This window comes from Taudactylus pleione, unplaced genomic scaffold (assembly GCF_031769625.1).
Source record: "Taudactylus pleione unplaced genomic scaffold, aTauple2 ptg000302l, whole genome shotgun sequence".
Taxonomy (NCBI): domain Eukaryota; kingdom Metazoa; phylum Chordata; class Amphibia; order Anura; family Myobatrachidae; genus Taudactylus; species Taudactylus pleione.
In genome coordinates this window covers 5942278-5959993 of record NW_028284703.1, presented here as the reverse complement: position 1 = coordinate 5959993, position 17716 = coordinate 5942278, and positions in this window count along the sequence as shown.

Genomic DNA, 17716 nt, shown 5'->3' with positions numbered 1-17716 from the left:
ATGTTCCACCTCAACTGCAACAACTTAGTAAACCTGTATGATCTTGTTAAAACTCAGCATGAGTCAGACACTGCATGGTCACGATCCATATCAGGCTTACACAAACTGCTAGCTGTTCTGTACTTATTTGCTAGTGGGAACATTTAGTCAGTGATGGGGAAGGTGGTTGGCATATCGCAAGTCACCTTATCCAACTACCTGGGCCAAGTCCTATATGCACTCAAGACCCTCTCCTACACCTATATCTGCATCCCTAGCCAGGAGTCACAGTGGCATGATGTCAGGTTAGCTTTTTTATAGCATCTCAGGCATGCCAAATGTCCTGGGAGCTATAGACTGCAAACACATTGGGCTGAGACCACCTAGTCCTAGGGCCCACATCTACCTTAACTGTAACTATGGGAATTCTACCAAAGAACAGGTAGATTGTGATGCAAAACAAAGAATCATGAGCATTGTGTGGGCTATCCTGGCTCATGTCATGATGCGTATATCCTCAGTCAGTCATCCCTTCCTCAGTCAGTCATCCCTCTGTGCTTAGTTTGAGCTGGGACAAATCTCGTAGAGATAGCTGCTGTTAAGTATGCATTCCTCTGGTTACATTGTCACTATACAGCTCTACATTTTGTCATGTTAACATTCAACTGCATTTTTTCCATTTGCCTTACAGAGGATTCGGGGTATGGCTATTTCTCATGGATACTGACTCCATTGTTGCTTCCTGATAGTCCTGCTAGTCAACTTGACATTCATCTTTATGTAGAGTTGTATATTGTGGTATATAATGGAGCAGGCAAATATGTATATATTCAGTTTCAGGGTAAACCAGATGATTCTTTCCTTTGTCTTATATCTGAGGAAACTAAAACTGATTTAGATTTCAGATTAGTACAGTGATGCAGATTCTCAAGGAGGATGTCTGCAATTGTGATCTGTTGTTATATGACAGACATAATTTTTCAAAAATTTCAATGTGGAACTACATCTATGCGATATATATTGAAAACGAAAATCCATTTTTATAAATAAAGTTCCCAGATGATTGGAATTTAGAGGATGCTCGTGTGAACTCCATATACAGTATTGCTTTACTATAGTAAACTGCTTGTTTTATTATTATTATTATTATTATTATTATTATTATTGTTATTCTTCTTCTTCTTCTTATTATTATTATTATTACTACAGTTATATCTTTACTGTTCCTGCGCATTGGTGCTCAATTATTTGACTACTCAAAACTGACTGTATATATACGTAGAAGACAATAAACAATTGCATGCATTTTACCATTTTACAGATGCAGTATAATTTATTGCTAAAATTATTTAAAGCTTCAATTAATTATTAGAACTGGTGGGCCATTCACTGCAAGGTATACTCCATCTGTATAACACAAACCATAGACAGTTGGTGCTGTAATGAGTCCATAAAGTAATTCACTGCAGGGAAAAAGTCTTTATCTTGAAAGAAGTTTTATATTTCATGAAAAAATATTAATTGTCTCTGCTGTAAGGTTTTGTACAATTTATGCTTTTGTCAGGAACAAATAGCCCAGATTCAATTATAAAAGATCTATTTCGAGCCCAGAGACTTATTCACTTGGCTATTCCCATATCATTTATTTTGTTCCTGTGTGTGATAAGGAGTTGTAAAATGGATATTGCTTGTAAGGCTCACAATATCATCCTTAAATTGCAATGTAGCTTAAAATGTTCCTTCTCTCTTGTTTGAGAGCCTAGAACACTGCAATGTCTCTCAGCTGCCTGTTCATTTGTCAGCGGTATAAGTTTATCATTTAGGCTTTGTGCTGTGCACGTACTGAACCTCTCCTCACAATTTTTCTCCTTCTTACAGTCTTATTCTCTCCCTTCATCTTGAATATGCTATTGCTTGCTAAATATGCGAGTTACATCTTAAAAAGTAAAAATCAAATTGAAATATGTCTCTTTTTTCATTTTTTTGCACTAAAATAACTGATTGAAGCTCATAAAATGGAACTGTACTTAGAGAGATCTAATTTCGCTCCATTCCATTCTAGATATTCTTAACATTCATCATATAACATTAAGTCAGTTTAAATCAGTTACTTTTTCTTCACAGTTGCTGATGATCCAAGAAAATAATTAACAAAGCAGTCTTTTAATGTACTGCACATTTTACAAGTACATTATAATGTATTATTCATTTATAATAAACACATTGTTAGACAAGTTTTACAAATAAGAAAAAGTTGTTAGACTACAGACAAAGACTACAAATATATATGCACTATTTTAATCATTGGTAATGTTATTGTTGCATTATTTAATAATTAAGCTTGAATTTAGAGATGAGCAGTTTGGTTCTACGCTGTTCTTTTTGCCAAATTAGCACAAGTTTGGATTTATCTTTTTGACTATCCAAAGCATGTGAGAGACGGATAGTCAATAACATGCCGTTTTTTAAAATCCGAATGTAACCGAGTAGAAGTCAACCACTCAACTTGAAATATGACTTATCTTCTTTCAGAGCTTAAAACTGTGAGTCGGGATGATGTTATAAAATCCCGACTCACAGGAGTATCTTGTAAAATAGAAAGAGGCTAAGAAAGTAATCAGATGTGCAAAGGCAAAAGCTGAGGAGAAAATGGGACAGTCAGTGGGTAAAGGGGGCAAAACTTTTTTAAGTATATAAGTGAAAGGAGAAAAACAAAAGGTGGAATAAAAAGACTAAAGACAGAAAGAGGGAGTCTTGTTGAGGGAGACAATGTAATAGCTGATCATCTTAATAATTATTTTTGTTCAGTATTCACTACTGAGAGAGAGGGAAAGGAGCGACAGTTAAGTTGCAGGTGTAATCAGAAAAATGAGGTAGGAACAAGCACATTTACAGAGGAGAAGATCCTAACAGAACTCTCAAAACTGAAAGTGGATAAATCAATGGGGCCAGATGGGATACATCCAAGGATACTAAAAGAGCTTAAAGGGGTGCTGGTAACACCATTAATAGAATTATTCAACCAGTCACTAGCTACTGGAGTAATTCCAGAGGACTGGAAAAGAGCAAACGTTCCACTGCACAAAAATGGAAGCAAGGAAGAGGCAAGCAACTACCGACCAGTGAGCCTTACATCAGTAGTAGAGAAATTGATGGAAACACTCTTAAAAGAAAGAGTCGTACATTATCTCAAATCCAACAATTTGTAGGATCCCAAATAGCATGGATTTACTGGGGGGAGATCATGTCAAACAAATCTTATTGACTTTTTTGACTGGGTGATTAAGGAAAAAGATAAAGGGGGGCCATAGATATAGCTTATCTAGACTTTAGTAAGGCTTTTGACACTGTTCCACATCGCAGACTGTTAAATAAACTGGAAAGCATGGGATTGGATACAAAGATATTTGAATGGGTAAGATCATGGCTGTAAGATAGGAAACATAGAATTGTAGTAAACGGAGTGCAATCTCAAGAGGGAAATGTTACCAGTGGAGTACCTCAGGGATCTGTACTCGGACCAGTGCTTTTTAATATCTTTATTTGTGACATTGCAAATGGTATTGAAGGGAAACTATGCCTTTTTGCAGATGACACAAAGATGCAACAGGGTAGACACACCAGGAAGGATAAAACAAATGATTGATGATCTAGGTGGACTATAGGAATGGTCAAGAACATGGCAACTACAGTTTAATGCTAAAATATGCAAGATCATGCACTTGGGTCTCAAAAATCCAAAGGCTAAATACAGTATTAATGGCACTATACTGGAAAGTACTGAAGAGGAAAGGGATCTAGGAGTCACTAATTCAGGTGACTTAAAGGCAAGCAAACATTGTAACAAAGCAATGAGGAAGGCAAGTCAGATGATTGGTTGCATAGGGAGAGGAATCAGTAGCAGAAAGAAAGAACTGATAATACCACTGTATAGGTCATTGGTACGTCCTCATCTTGAATACTGTGTTCAGTTCTGGAGGCCATATCTCCAGAAGGATATTAATACATTAGAGACTGTACAAAGAAGGGCAACTAAAATGGCGCAAGGTTTACACCACAAAACGTACCAGGAAAGACTAAAAGATGTATATGTGATATGTATTGTTTGGAGCAGAGAAGGCATAGGGGGGACATGATAGAAACGTTCAAAAATATGAAGGGTTTTAACAAGGTAAAGGAAGGAGACATTCTTCAAAGAAATAGAAGTATTAGAACAAGAGGACATGTTCTAAAACTGGAGGGTGGTAGTTTCAGGGGAAATTTGAGGAAAAATGACTTCACAGAAAGGGTAGTGGACAAGTAGAATAGCCTCCCATCAGAGGTGGTAGAGGCTAAGACAGTAGAGCAATTTAAACATGCATGGGATAGACATAAGGATATCCTTCAGAAGAAGAAAGGATCAAGAAGGGTTGAGGTAATAATATGTTTAAAAATGGGGCAGACTAGATGGGCCAAGTGGTTCTTATCTGCCGTCAAATTCTATATTTCTACGATTCGAAACTTTTAGAAGCACATGGGATACAGGTTAACATCTCTCCAATCACACCATGTGTGGAAAGAGTCAAACCGGACTTGACTAGAGTGAGTTTAACATGGATTTGTTGATTTTGCAACAATAACAGAATGGTATTTACTGCATGCAATTATCTGAAGTGTAGTGAAATAACTTCTTTGGTGGTGCTTCCACAGAGAAATATCAATTTGCGTTCAAAGTTATCAACAATTGTAGAGGAGCATAGGTTTGTACCTAGAATATACAGAGTGGTGTTTTTAGGGGTTGGGTATGAAATCCCGGCTGTCGGGATACCACTGTTCAGAATACCAACAGCGGCATCCCGGAAGTCAGAATCCCAACACCCATAAGAATGGCTGGTAAGTATTTTCCCTACCCCTACCCTAGTCCCTACCCTAACCCTCCCTCCCCAGTGCCTGAACCTAACCCGCCCTCCCTCATGCCTAAACCTAACCTCCCTCTCCCCGCACCCTAAACCTATTACCCCCTCCACGATGCCTAAACCTAACCTCCACCTCTAGTGCTTAAACCTAACCTCCACCTCCCCATACCTTAATCCTAACACTCCCTCTCTAGTGCCTAACCCTCCCCCTAATGCCTAACCCTAACCCCGCTAGCTAATGCTAACCTCCCCCTAACACCCTGATATTTGCTTTCAGGATGCCAACGGTTGGGATACTGTTGCCGGGATCCCGACCTGTCGGGATTTCGGCACCGGTATTTAGACCATCGGCATCCCAACTACATCCCGTTTTTATAGTGTGCTTGAGCCTGAACTCGCTCTCAGATCTGGAGCTTATGCAGCCTATACTTGCCTGTGATGGCCGCACATGCATTGTAAGTAAGTGGAAATACGTGGCATTTTATTTAAAATTATAAATAGGTTCCTTACACTTTATGGCCACCAGTGAATCAATCTACTGCACACAAGTGTTATGCATTATTCAACTGACATTTTTAAAGCAATTTTCTCAAGTTTTAAGTGCACTAAATAGACTGTCACATACATTACATATATTTGCCTACCCAGCATGCAGACACATTGACAGGAGCTAAAGTTTGCCTGTAAGCTCACAGAACTACCTCATGTTTTGGAAGCTATAGATTGCACACATATTCAATTGGTCAACACAGGGTAGAGCTTTTCATCAACTGTCATCACTGTTACTCTTTAAATGTGCAGGCAGTTTGTGATAAAAACTTGTGTATTCTGGCCCATGAATCATATATCCCGTGCAAGTAATCTCTCTATGAAAAGTTAGACAGAGGTGAAACTCTGGAGGAATTGCTATTGGATATGTAAAATAATCATTATTTGGTAGTTATTCTCAACTAGTGGCCTGATCCATTACGGAACGCAACTGCGAATGCAATAGCGATTATGCATGCAGTCTCACTGAGATGACATGCTAATCCATTGCGATCGCTATGCCATTGTAGCACAAAATAAGGATGCCCACCTTACCTTACACACATCCGTAATGTTTAGCAAGACTGCAAAACCATCGATAACATTGAGTACCATCACAGCCTCACGCACACTTGCACAAGCTCTGATCTAATGGTGCATACACATGGGACAATTGTCAGTGTTAACGATATCGCTGAATGATCTCCCTGCACACCACCAACCCACCAACGATGAGCCAGCGACAATCATGGGTCCCTATGTAACCTGGTCGATATCGACCAGTTTGTCCTGCATGCAAGACCGATGGACGATATCGTTATTGTCCATACATGCCTGCGCATTGCTGGTCATTGGTGTGTTGGAAGGCACCAAAAAATGCATGATATGAATGATAAGGATATGATCAATATTGCAAAACTCATTGCACGCACTGCGTATGGCATTGCAGTGCCTAATTTATGCACGCCCCGGCAACGTCTTTCAAATGCCCTGGCACATCTGTGTGTCACCAACCACCCCCCATTACCACTTACAAACGGCACCTCCTGTCAATCACTCTACGATCGCAGTCCCGAACACAGTGACTGGTTCTTGCACGCACACTGCGATACATGCGCAGAATGTAACAATCAGCCAATTGCGTGAGTAATCGCTGTTGCGATCCTTGCTGGATCAGGCTTTAGGTTAATTAGGCTGCAGCCTATGGCACCAGTGAGGCTCACTACCTAATCTCCAGCATCTGTTATATATTTGATATTCCTGCATACTTACCTGTGATCTGACTCACTCTGGGAAAATCTCACTTTGCAACAAACTGTAGCCCTTTGACTAATGAGAGCAAAGGAGCAGGGATCATTGTATGTATTGCAGTGCCATGTCTTCCATTGGGCTTGTTGGGCAGTTGCCCAAGGGCCCGAAGCTTCTAGGGGCCCACCAACCTGCCCCATACAGCCGCCAGTACTCACCTCAGTCCCAGTTTCACTTCATCCACCAGCTTCCGACCAGTCAGACAGAGTCTCTGCATGTGTGGGAGGTCTGATGGGCATGCAGGAGGGTTTAATTTTATTGACCATTTACATATTTTTCCCGTGAATGGGTGGGTAGGGGCCCCAGTGCATTGCTTTGCCCAGAGCCCACACTGCTGTTAAGACAACCCTGATGTACTGTAACATCAGTTGATATGAAAAATACAGAGTGGGTGTAGTATGTAAGGCAGGCTATCACTGAGAACTACTTCACATGTAAGTGTTTGGTTAAAATATGTGTACTTATTAGCAGAGCTGTAAAAAACAAAATACAAAACATACTAAACTTTTGTATTCCTTAAATAAGTGCATTGCTCATTTGTAATGAGGCTACAGTGACTTCTACCTCTCCCACCTTTAACCTGCCACAGTATGTGTAGTGTAAATTAGTTTGACAACTCTACTGAGGCATTGCCTAATTAAAATTATAGCAAACACAGATTTAGGGTATGTTAATAAAATATAAAGATATTTGTGTGAATAATATAAGCTAAACTACCGCTAAAGGAGATGAATCATCAAATAGTTACATTTATACAAAATACAATAAAAATTAAATTTTAATGTTAACTTTACATTTTATTATTAACAATGCTGTTACAGAAAATAACTGTAACAAAATATGTTGTTCAATAACATAAGCCATTATTTATCTTTTCTATTATTATTACAACTTGGCTATTCTGTGTTGCCACTACTATGGCCTTTGTATCTGCCATGCCTGGTCTGGTGCTGTATGCTTGCCAGGAACACCGAGAGGGGGGGAGCGGGTACAAATTACCCGGGCCCAGGCTTCCTGAGGGGCCTGGCAGGGGCCTGGGTCTGACGCCGCCCCCCCCCCCCTCCCTCACAACAGCCCAGCACACAGTGTGTGCTGAGCTGCAGTGAGAGACTGCTTGTGGCTGCTGAGTAGCAGCCACAGCAGTCTCCTATGCCTGTGGGGGGGAGCGATCACACTGATTGCACCCCCCTGGCTTTGCGCCGGGCTGAGGTGGCTCATAGCACCCCCGTTGCCAGCGCGGTGACTTTTTTTCTTCTTCTGAAGGAGGCGTGGCCATACCTCCCGCGATTAAGCCATGCCCCCTGTTACCTGGGCCCGCCAAGGCTCTTGGCGATTCTAATGCTGGCCATACTGCAGTAGTGACAACCAGTAAACCATGCAAGGAAATCTTGCTGTATTTTAGACTCTGCATTTAAAGAAATTGATTGGATCTCACTCTCAGACACTATTTAATGCTACTGTATGTTCATTTGTGTTAAATTATAATTAATGGGTAGTGGTGTAATACATATGCAGTAATCAGTTGTTTAGTAATTTGCCTCAACTGTTTTTTATGGGTCAGCAAGTTTAGTGTTTATGGGTTTCTAAAATTGCCATAGCAATGTTAGTAAGGGACTCTATGGGTGGGGAGCATATCCTCAAGGGCCTACTCTTCACATGGTTGTATTCTGCTGGCTCAGGTATCTTCCTATTTCTCTGCAGTTCCATCTACACATTCTTCAGCAGGTTCCTGCTATGCAGTGTGCCTTTCAAGTAGAGATGTGCACTGACCCCTGTGTTTTGGTTTTGAATCTGTATCTCCTTGTGTTTGGATCTGGATTTGGTTTTTCCAAAATAGCCCCTTGCGTGTATTGGTTTTGGATCTGTATTTTATTTTCCTACAGTATTATTAACCTCCATAACATTAGTTGCCACTGGTTTTCAGTCAATTTTGACCACCTCACAGCTCACAATATTGTTTTCATCTGGTTTAGGCCCAAAATTTGCACCAAGCTAGCTGGCTGACTAAGCTAGGCGGCAGCAGAGGGTGGCACAAACACATGGCAGTTAAACTTCCAACATGGCACATCAGGAAACAAATGTTTTTATTATTCAAGTGGCCTGAGTAAGTTGAAGTTTGTATGCAGTTGAAGGCAGGGACAGTAAGGTTTGATTGGTAGTAAATTTTATTAAATTTTTTGATTCCGAAGCAAATTTATGAGGGAGGAGGAGAGGCATTTACAAAAAATATTTTTCTCATTCACATCAGTCCTTGCCCCAGAATAATCCTTGAGTGCTATGCCTGCTGCTGGGAGTGGATTTTCATCCCAGAAGGGGACAAGGAAAATTACTAGTAGTGCTTTCATAAACAATGGACTGTTAAACAATTCTTTGGAAAGATTCCACTTCACTAGAAAAGCATTTCCTAACCTGTACAGGAACATTAAAAAACTTGATTAGTGTCCTGCAATATGCTGTTGTACCCACTATCCATTTAACCACAGATATGTGAACAAGCTGAACAGAGCAAATGCAATATTTAAGGTTTAAGTCTAATGTTGTGTCTTTCTTGAGAATCCTTGTGCACTATGCCTGCTGCTGCTGGGAGTGGATTTTCATACCAGAAGGGATGAAGATGTTGTGTCTTTCTTCCCAACAGACACAGATCTGAAGAGATGCAAAGAGCTGTTGGTAAGCAAATTGTCAGCTCAAGTGGCACATGATGCAGCAGTGGCTTCTCCTTCTGTTTCTTCAGGAAATTCATCTGCCAAGAAATAAGTTAACTTTCCCAAAAAAAACCCACTGGTGATGCAGATGAGTCAACACAACCAAGTTTTTTTGTCTTGTGCCCAGGCATGACAATGGGCCTTTCCTTATCATGGGCAACAACTGTTTAATCCACTAGTGCCTAATTTACACAAACAACATCCTCATCATCAACATCCTCATCATCAACATCCTCTTCAACAACATCCTCTTCAAGAACATCCTCATTAGCATCAGCTACACAAATGTCCTGCTCATCCTGGTGCACTTCCACAGAAGCCTCCTCAATTTCTATGTCCGCATGTTCACTTGTGCTTACATCATCATAAGATGCAGAACCACCATTCATAAATAAAGGCCAAGGCCTTAGCCTTTCCTTGCCACTTCATGTGGTGAAACTGGCATATTGTCAATTTATGTCTTTCTGCAGCTAATTTTCCCTTTGATGTTTTCTTCTTTACCACTGTAAAAGATTGGTTCTTGATTTTAGATGCCCTAACTTAAGCCCTGTATGCCCTTGAGCATCGGCTTTAGTAGATGATGTAGATGGATTAGTATCGTCATGACTGGTGGCACTGGCAGCACATTGAAATTGATATTATTATTTTAATTTCACTTTTATTTTTCTCACACAGCGGAAGAGCACCCCTGAATGAGGCAGCAGCCCCTTGATGAACAACACAGACAGCACCCCTTCTTTATGGACAACAAAGCACCCCTGCCGAGTGTGGACAGACCACCTGCAGAGTCACAAAAATGTGGACGATAAACTGCAGTCTGGACGGCAGTGTCACCAAACAATAATAGTGCAGCTAAATTGCTAACACACAAAAAAAGTACTTTTTTTACACTGGGGAAGAGCACCCCTGATTGACAGAGCACCCCCCCTGGACAACACAGCACCCCTTTATAGACTGCAGCCCTAGCCCCTTGATGGACAGGACAACAACAGCAGCCCTTATGTATAATAACACAGCAGCAGCCTCTTGATTGACAGGACAAGTGACACAGCAGCTGCAGCACCCACTGAAAGCCCCCCTTTATAGACTGCAGCCCCAGCCCCTTTATGGACAACACAGCAGCAGCCTTCAACCGCAGACCCCGATAGTACAAGCTGGTCAACACAATGACACAGACAGTGACAGCAACACGTCTGTTCAGTTTACAATCCACACCCACAGTGAAAATGGTGCCGATCACCAGGAACTTTACAGAATCCAAAACCCGCGAGAATCTGACAATGGGAAAATTGCATTTTTCCTTGTTTCGAAATCTGGTTTACGTGGGAAAACCCGAGCCTACAGTAGCTCGGTTCTCGCTTCACATCTGGAAGCTTGGGTGGGTCTGGTTCTCTGACAACCAGACCCGCTCATCTCTACTTTCAAGTTGCTCTGATAGTTTTGGAAATTAAAACAAAGGTGCAAAGCTTGACATATTAGCAACTGAGGTCCTGATTCAATGGTGGATGCAAGCATCCAACATTTTAAATCTGCAAATGTGTCCCAATAGTTACCGCTGGGGGATGCAATTTGGAATTGCATGGAGATTCATGCAATTTCTTACAGGCATTTCTTGGTGGTGACTGGGGAGAGCTACATTAGTAGGCATGTCAGGAGGTATGTCGATGGACACCATCAGTTCCACAGGCACCGACGGACATGTACCACCTGGCATTCTGAGCAACCATAGGGTTGCTGTAATGTCTGACTGAGTGCTTGATCTCTGCTTGATGTGCGACTATTTGTGCACCACAGCGGATTACAGCCACAGCTGATGGGTGTCTCAGTAGACAATCCATTGGCTGCAGCATTTGCTTAAATTAGTTGCAGCCGTGCATTAGTGCCCATTTTAGATAGGATGAGTTATGGGTCATGTAATGCTTTATTTCTGTTATATAGATATATTCGTTATCATGCCTTCAGTTGATTAAGTTTATGTAGTTACAATTCCATTGTTTTGTCCAGTTACCGAGAAATGGCTATGTGATGTCAGACCTTTGATGTAACGGCTGCTGCCATTCTTTTTGCCTATAAAAGGGGTGATCAGTGCTCCCACAGACATGCACCTGATGAAAACCACTGGTTAGTAGTTGGAATGGTTATTGGGTTTACCCGATCTATGTCTTCTTGACTACTAGTAATAAATCTTTTAATTTGTTTATCTCCCCAATGAGCGTCGAGTCTTCATTTTTCTTTGCTTCAGAGATGTGAGTGTGGATGCTATTGACTTTATATATACTTATATCCTTGATGAAAATTCTAACATGAATTGAAACGTTGGATTATATCTGCATGTCTGCAGTCTTTTGTTAACACCTCTGTTAAGTCCTGTGAGTGCAGCTGTTTTGTTGGGACAAGTGTACAGTGTAAGACGATACACATGGAGAGCACCTGGGCGCGATTTATCATATTGTTATTAAGAGTGACAGCTGACATTTGGATCTATATATATATATATATATATATATATTGTCCAGAGATTCACTCAGGATCTGGAAAGATTGGGGGTGCAATCCTAAAAATAATTAGAAAAGTAGACTTCTCCTGTATGGGTGCATGCCAGCACCGGGCCAGTGAGGAAAAGAAGGAGGTGGCACTTGCAAGACTGTAGATCAAAGCGTGTTTACATGGACAAAAGTATAGGTACAGAAATAGGTCGATGTTTCAAGGCTCTAAAGCCTTTTCATCAGGACTGTACATAACAAAAAGGAAGGTGAAAAGGGTCTACAATCTACAGTCTTGCAAGTGCTGCCTCCTTCTTTTCCTCACTGGCCCGGTGCTGGCATGCACCCACACAGGAGAAGTCTACATATATATATATATATATATATATATATATACAGTATATATATATATATATATATATATATATGTTTGGATGTGTTTGTGTACAATAGGGTTTATAGAGCTGTATTCTTATTCTCAGATTAAGTTATATTGTGTCTCTAAGAAATAGACAGTGCTTTTTTGTTTTGTTTTTACTTTCAAAGATGAGTCATGTTTCCAGATACAAAAAACATATTTAGAAGAACATGCAAAGTCAATTGATTCTTTTCAAAGTTAACAATATAGAACAGTGTTACATCTTGAGAAGCACATTTCATCTCAGTTCAAATATCCATCTTGCATAATATCCATACAAATGCCAGAATCTTGTTTCACCCATGCTCTTTATAATGGAAAATATGAAAAACTGATATTTCTGCCATAAAAACAAGCATTGGTTCAAGGTACAAATATTAAATTGTCTGTGATATATGATGCATCAAATGATTCCCAGGGAAAAAAAGGAGATTGAAAACAGCACAATAGTATGTGTCAAGAACTTTGGCAAATTCAGAATAATGTCCAAAAAAGTGACAGTGACAAATATAAATGCCAAGATAAAAAGCTAAACTGCAATTTAAGTATTTTATATATAAAATGGTATTTTCTTTTTAAACATAAAAAAAATATACTGCATGATAAAATGGTCTAAAAATATGAAAAAGTGTTCAGCCTCTTTTGATTAATCTCCCCACGGTCGTCAGCATGGGTAGGAGAATAATATCAGCACCTTGGACAGAGATATTGTTTCCTAAACTATAGGTGGCTGATCTAGAATTAGTCAGTTTTGCTGAGAGACCTTGGGCTAATTTACTAACCATCATTTTTGGTGTCATTTAGAAACCGGCATCAATTAGCAACGGTTGCTATATCTAATTCATAGCATTTATAAAAGGTCAGTTTTGATGTCTAACTCTGACCTATAACCCCCGTCGATCCCCAGCGTTTTCTAAATGACACCAACCCACCGTGGAGTGTTCTGTTTGGCAGTGGTTTCTATTAAAGATAATTCAGATTAGATACTATTCTATCCATATTCATTTAATGGTGCTTTTATAGAAACAACATTCCATTGGCATCAATGAAAAAGACCACTGTGGAATAGAAACTATTTTATTCATTTTAATTTCTTTGTTTCTATTTGTTATAGAAAGCACCATTCAATTGATATAATAGAAACAGACCACAGTGAATAAGAAGCTATTATATTCATTTTCATTTAAAGGTGCTTTTACAGAAGCAACATTCACCTGACATCATAGAAACTAGAGATGTGCAGTTCAGTTCTCTAGAAATCCAGATCCACCCGAATTTTGTGAAACTGGACAGATCCAAGTCGCAGTTCTAATCTCATGAGTAGATCTGGATAAATCCAAATTGCGGTTCTTATCTTCAAGCGGTTTTGAATTCGGATCTGAATTCCATGTTTTGGATTGCAAAAATTAAAAGATTTTAGCTGTTTTTAAAAACTTTTTATAATTTTTTTTTTAAATACAGATCCATAATCAAAACACTTGAGGGTGGTTTTGCAAAAACAAAACATGAAGATGAATCCAGATCCATAACCAAAACACGGGGGTCATCACAAGCCTCTACTAGAAACAAACAGCTGGCCACTTTAAATTTATGGGTTTGTGAGAAGTGTCAATGGAGAAAGAGTAAGTGGAGTAGGAAAATATCAGGATAAAGATATAAAGTGATTGCTAATTGTAGTGAGTATTGTTTTAATACATTGTTTTGTTTCTTGTTTTGTATTTGTCTATTTGAAGTGTGTTTCTTTTTTGTGTGTGTGTTTAAATGTGCTGTTTAAGCAAACACGCGTGTCTGAGGCAAGTCACTTTTTTCTGCTGGTCAGTCAGCAGTTTTAAGATGGTTTTCAAAATGTCTGCTTGATAAATCTAGGGTTTCTTATTCTAAAGTGTGCTTTGACAGTGATTTTGCAGCAGTCTTGGCCTTAGTAAATCTGTAGATAGCAATACTACCGCAATAATCTTTGGGATTTAGAACCTGCCTCTTAGTAAACTTTTCCCCTTGTGTGTGTACACAGATACGGGTGATGTTGAATCATATGCAAGTCAAACAAATCTCTTCTTGTGGCTAAAGGAGCATGACTGGGTGGCAAAAGGGTATTTATATGTAGTCTAAGTTTAGTTAGGCTCTCGAAGATGGAATTGTGAGCTACTGTATGCCGAATTTTGTGGAAGTGTATTTATGGCTTTTGCAAACAATTTTCTTACGCCAAGCTAGGGCTGGTGCAAATGTGCACTGATGATGATGATGATGATGACAGCTATTAAATAAAGTGTGCAGATGTTGTCACATAGATTTCAGAGTTAGTGCTGCCTGTGTTCGATAATATTGTATGCTATGGAGCACATGCAGGAAACATCCGTCAGAGTTATATTTACTAAAATGAGAGTTTTCAGAAGTGGAGATGTTGCTTATAGCGACTAATCAGATACTACTTAACATTTATGGAACGCCTTTTAGAAGATAATAGCTATAATCTGATTGGTTTCTATGGGCAACTTCTCCACTTCTAATAACTCTCACTTTAGTAAATTTAGCCCAGAGAGGCCCGAGGAACTGCGTGTGATCACCGGCACCAATAAGTTCTGTGTAATATTGTTTTAGCTCTAACTGAATCTGATATATCAGAGGAGAATCCACTGAAATTTAGCACATTGTTATAGTGGTTAATTAGGTAAATGTAATTGAAGATTACATTATATATAGATTATCACAACATTAATACAGTGTATTGTCAGCTCTTTTCAGCCTCTTTGTCGATGGCTGGACACACATTGAAGGGACTGTTATTCCATTGCATCTGATAAAAACATATGCAACAGGACAATGTTAGGAAGCACCTACACAACACAGCGCTCACTAGAACAAATAACCAGCCTACCAGATAAAGAATGCAAGACTACATTAATGTTAAAGCTCAAAACCAAATATTCATTCTGTGATCAAATCACAGCAGATACAGACACATATTAGCAATTACGCACATTATTATTATTATTATCATTATTATTATTATTATTATTATTATTATTATTATTATTATTCCAATAAAGGAAACAATGTGGTCTGACTTATGCTGGGCATACACTGACCAATAAAATGTGTGTAAGACCGATTTTATCTGGCAGCCTGACACCCAGTAGATATCATGGGCATACACTGTGAGATATTTCACAGTGTATGGTCACACAATATATCTGGCTTCTTTCCATAGGGAGGATACATTTCCCCATTCCTATCCTGTGACTGCCTAATGCAGCAGTCCTGTAACTTCAAGATATTGCATAGGACGGACATGCTGTAAGATTACCGACTGATCGATCGCACACATACACAATACAATTATTTGGGTGATTTGCCGATATTAGTGGATGACCCAGATAATTATATATTGTATGCCCAGTATTAGTTAATTCTTAGGAGAATGAGTTACCTTCTGTAAATCTTGCAAGTTGCAGTACAGTATATCAATATTCTATTTCTACAACTCAGTCTTTAACAGGCATGATCTAAGTATGTAAACCCTTTATATTATTTTTGGTGCTTTGGCGCAGAGTTTTCACCACTGTATATAATAGCACATGGCATCTAATAACAGCAATAGGAAGCAGAGAGAAAATCACAGTGCTGTGTACAATTGTACTAAGTATATTATGGAACATGCCACCAAATTAAATAAAATGTTTGCTACATTCCCATTGGTGCATAATTACGCTTTAAGATGACTTCTAATACCTTTATCATACTGTACCTTTGAATTTGAATATGTAAGATCACTACTATATTAAGTTTGCTTTAAGGATTGAGGCATGACTTATAGCGTAGGCTAACATTGCAATATGCATAGGGTTAAGGTAGATCTAATTAGGATCAATGCAGACAGTGACAGAACTATGGGAAACAATGGAGGCGCCTGCCACCAGGCACCAGCACTGAAGGGGGACCTCCTCCATTGCCCACAAAATATTCACCCCACTTAGGGCTGTAAATATGTACCCGGAGTGTACTGTCATGGCTGCCCAATACATGGCAACTCTTCCTGGTACCTGAGAAGCTACCATAACCATATACAGTACTAGTGGAGGGCTCCGTGTCAGACCATCAGATGCCGCTTCTGTCTATCTATAGCCTGACTCCACTCAATGATGTCACTACTCCTCAGCAGCTTCTCATGCCAGAGTGACACTGGCACCCCTCTCACCCACAACACCCCGTCCGACTCCTCCCTGGTGGCAGCTCTAGCCGTAGACCTGTGCTGCGGGCCCAAGCTCAAGCGCAGCTGCAGATCTTCCAGGAGCTAGATGTCAACAAGGAAGCACCAGACAGAGCTGTGGGTAGGAGGGCATGGAAGGCGGGGACCTGGGGCACCAGCGACTGAGTCTGGGGGCAGATCTTTGGTGAAGCAACTTCCTGGCATGTGAAACAGTCGGCAGTAGACTTGGCTTTTTGTGATTTGTAGTTCCACCACAGTAGTAGTCTTACAGTATCTTGACTCAGTCCTTAAAGCCCCCACATCAGGTGGTTTTCCCCTCTATTTGGGGTATCAGGAGAGCTCCCCATCCACATCAGTTGGTTTTACCCTCCATCAGGTGTATCATGAGGGCTCCCTACCCCACATCAGTTGGCTTTTGCCTCCATCTGGGGGACTGTGCCTAGCATAGCTGTATATACCCGAAAAAAGGGCGGTGTATTTTGGGTGCACCAATTATAACTTGCCTCCGGGTATCCAGGATAAATTTCCGCCACTGAATGCAGATATATCATGGGCAAAACATTGTGTTATTATAGTTCTATTAATCTAGTAATAATAAACCTTTTCTATATATTTAATACACTAAAATGAGGAAACAATTTTCTTTGAAGAGAGAAGTCTCTTGTCTTCATAGAACTTTAGAGGCATGAGACAGACCATCTTCTAGGATCTCTTATATCCATGCTTCATTTTTTGGATTATACAGTAACCTGCACAACAGTGACAGAGGGTTCAATAACAGATCACAACACAGTCCACCCAGTAGTCTTCCCCTTTCTGTATAATGTTACCCAATTATATTCCATTACATAGCTGCATATACTGTCAAATATATTATTCATTTTATTAAACATTGTTGACCCGCATTTGCCTTAGGGTACACACATTTCTAGGTATGGCCTCAACTGTATAATGCTATAAAGTTTAACTTTTATTGAATGTGTAGCCAATTTTTAATTAATTGCAGTGGATTAGCTGCCACAACCTTATTTTATTGCAGTTTGGTACTGTGTATTCTCATTTGAATGTCTATACGAATTGTTGTATTGCTACAAAGGTGTCCAAAGTATTAGACTCCACGCCAGTTTTTTACATTTCATAGTTTTTCTGACTTACTAGCCATAAACTAGGGACCTGATTTAATAACGGGTGAT